This window comes from Fundulus heteroclitus, chromosome 15 (assembly GCF_011125445.2).
Source record: "Fundulus heteroclitus isolate FHET01 chromosome 15, MU-UCD_Fhet_4.1, whole genome shotgun sequence".
Lineage (NCBI taxonomy): Eukaryota > Metazoa > Chordata > Actinopteri > Cyprinodontiformes > Fundulidae > Fundulus > Fundulus heteroclitus.
The window spans coordinates 25453345-25456720 of record NC_046375.1 but is presented as its reverse complement, the minus strand read 5'-3'; the positions used below and the strand labels follow the sequence as shown (position 1 = coordinate 25456720).

The 3376-nt window shown below is 47.7% G+C and overlaps 1 long non-coding RNA gene across 1 annotated transcript; it reads right to left on the bottom strand.

Moving 5' to 3' along the window:
- Nucleotides 1–1561: 1561 nt before the first annotated feature.
- On the bottom strand, nt 1562–2271 carry LOC118566046. The gene is made up of 3 exons (XR_004932737.1): nt 2128–2271; nt 1817–2055; nt 1562–1746 (listed from the first exon to the last, which is right to left on the bottom strand). It is a non-coding gene; the product is annotated as an uncharacterized LOC118566046 (long non-coding RNA).
- Nucleotides 2272–3376: the final 1105 nt, after the last annotated feature.

Sequence of the window (3376 nt, the reverse complement as noted above, 5' to 3'; positions counted from 1 at the left end):
CGACTAGAAGGCAGGGGAGCGCCCGGCAAAAGCTCGATTGCGCAATCGTATGGTCTGTGCGGTGGTAAAGATTCAGCCCGGGCCTTACTAAAGACTAATTTCAGGTCATGATATTGCTCGGGAACAAAACTAAAATCTACTGAGTCACCCTCAGCGAAAGACGGCGTGGAAGGGGGCCCCGCAGGGACAGCAGATTGCAAGCAGCGAAACAGACACGTCTGGGTCCAGGACTCGACTCGCCGATCGGCCCAGTTAATATGCGGGTTGTGCTTATTTAACCAAGCGAAACCCAGGACGACAGGAGCGTGCTTAACTGGGAAAACAAAAAACGAAATAAACTCCCTATGATTACCGGAGATAACAACCTCAAGGGGCTTGGTCTGCTGAGTTACCCGGGGAAGACTGCCCCCATCCAGGGCAGAAACCTGGAGGGGGGTAGACAAAGGAACAGTTTCAATCCCGGCTCGCAAAACAAAAGATTGGTCAATTAAATTAAGGTCGCACCCTGAGTCAACCAGGGCGGATAGAGCAAAATTCTTGTTAGCCGTTAACAGCGTTGTGGGTAAGCAGAGCCTAGGAGATGCGGGGAGCAAAACTTCAGTGTGGTCCGCCGGCCTCCCCCTTTACTGACGACGGACCCGCCCTTTTGGCCGAGCAGGACAGGTGTTAACAAAATGCTCAGGAGACGCGCAGTACATGCATAGTTTGTCATCAAAACGTTGCTGCCTCTCCTCAGGAGTCAGACGTACCCGACCCACCTGCATGGGCTCCGGGGGGGAAGGAGGAGTGGCAACAGGGCGAAGGGGTACGCGGTCAGGTGTGGGAGGAGGCGGCCGGTAGAGGACTGGCCTCTCTGCGCGTCCCCTGCCTCGAGTCCTTAAACGATTGTCTAAACGGATTGTTAACGCGATCAATTCGTTTAGCGTGGCGGGTTCCTCGAGGCGGGCCAGCTCATCTTTGAGTGGCTCGTCCAAGGCTTGAAAAAACACGGTTTTCAAAGCGCGAGCCTCCCAGCCCGCAGCAGCCGCCAGGGTGCGGAACTCAATAGCAAACTCCGAGACCCGCTTGCCACGCTGCCTGAGGGCTAAAAGATGTCGGGACTGCTGAACTGGGTCGAAATCAGCGGAAAAAAACATTTTAAATTCCTGCAAAAATTCAGCAAAAGTGCAGCCGAAAAGCTGACAGTCTGGGAAGCGGGACTCAGCCCATCTTAAAGCTTTCCCAGATAATAAACGTAAAACGAATGAGATCTTTGCCTCATCTAGCGCAAATCTTTGCGGGGATTGGTTAAAAACTAACGAACACTGAAAAAGAAAACCAGCACAATCCTCACTATCCCCAGAGAATTTCTCTGGACTAGGGGCTGAGTTTTCAGGTACCGATCGGGGAGGATCGGCAGATTGAGGCTCAGGGGCACCACTGGATGCCGAGCCGGACTGTAGTGTAGCACGGAAAGTGTCAGATAGTTGACTGATCTGAGCTGCCAGCCCCTGCAACTGATTCTGTGTTGTTTGCACGGCCATGTGGAGGGTCTGAAGCTGCTCCTGATGGGCTGTTAAAGTCGTCCCAAATGCCCCTGCTGGGTCAGATTGTTGGCCTGAGTGTTCTTCTGTCATGTTTCGGACGTATTTGGCCCACATGCAGAGAGACACTTGGGACAACAATGAGCAGTTTAAAGGTTTATTTACAGGAGCGGAGCTGGCTGATCACAGAATTTAAGGCTGAACGGAGCCGGGGTGAGAGGATCTAGGGAGAAAAACAAGTTTAGGCAGGGTTGCGGTGAGAGAAATAACGGACTGAGGGGCGGGGCGCTTACCACAAGGTTCGGGGACCGGACCGGGGGAAGTGGAGCGGAGGAGGAACTTAGCGCTTTCGGCTCTGATGGAGGTTGGTGACTGAGCGGCGGTGAGCTGAAGGAGCAAGGGGAGGTCCGAGCAGCGCCCGAGGTGGTCGAGGACAGCCGGTGGAATCTGGCGAGTCAGACTGACTGGTTTTCCTCTGAAGTCTGGCAAGACAAGTGCATAAGCGCCACGGCTGGATCAAGGCACGGGAAACCTGAGAGGACAAGAGGCACTGATTAGATGCGAGCATATAATCGTTTGACAGACAGTGGCCACACAAGCATACCACTGATGCTAACACTCAGGCATCCACCGGCTGTCTGAGCGCTGCTCTTATGCTCCAGCGCTGACTCGCAGAACGAGCCGCAGGTGTGCGCGCCCCGCCCACCAGTCAGCTGCAGTCACCTGTGGAGAGAGCAGAGGGGACAGCGCCAGCAAAGAACTGCATGGCGCTGTCTGCTAAGTTCTGACACTTTGATCTTTGGTGAGAATCCCCTTGTCTGTAAAATCAAAAATGAGTTAATGCAGTTTTGAAATCAATGTACATTTATCCTGTAAAAATGTCAGCATGCTTTTTGGATTCAAAAAATTACCAGACATTGCACACAAAACTTCTAAGCATGTCACCACTCCATTAAGTGCCTTGCCCAGGGGCACATCGACATGTGGCAAAAGGAAGCTGGACGGGAACCCACAACCTTCTGATTGCCAGACGACTACTTAACCCATCAAGCCACAGTCTCCCTTATACAATATACTTACCACGTTTATACAATATAATTATCACATTTATATAATATAGTTATCACTTTTATACAATATAAAATCACCTTTATACAATATAGTTATTGCGTTTAAACGATATAATTATCACGTTGTTATAAAAGTATGGAAAAACTTTAGTAAGACTTAAATCTCAGAAACATGAATAAATTCAACAGATGTTTCTAACCATCTGAGTAAATGTTGTATCCCTGTTGTATTTGCTGTTATAAAGTAATTAAGTAGATATTAATTATTTTCTTGTGCTTGACATATTGATTAGCTTTGTTGCATTATGTTACATTACTCACTAAAATTAGGTAATCATTGCCAGTTTTCTTTTGATAAATGTTAACAAATAATTCGAACCAACAGTCTATGCATTTAATATACATTAAAGAGTTTATTTTTCATTTTAAACAGTTTAACAAAGTAAATACCCTACTATTATGTATTGAATTCCCAAATATTTTATGGGCCAGCCAGTAATTTTACTTTCTAACTGGAATTGCGCTTTTCAAATAATAATGAATTATTTACAACCTTCTGAAACTGAGTTTCAACATTCGTTACAGAAGTATCATACTCAGATATGTAAGATGAAGAATATTTAACTTAACACAAACATGCTCAAAACAGCTTCTGGGCGAGGATCCGGACAGAAACGGCAACTTAAACTTTGAGCAGTGGTGTAAAAATTAGCTCGTTCGGCAGCGCTGTGCGGGAGTATTTAGGCAAGGAGCTGACAGCTGGAGGACGCCAGAGTGTTAACC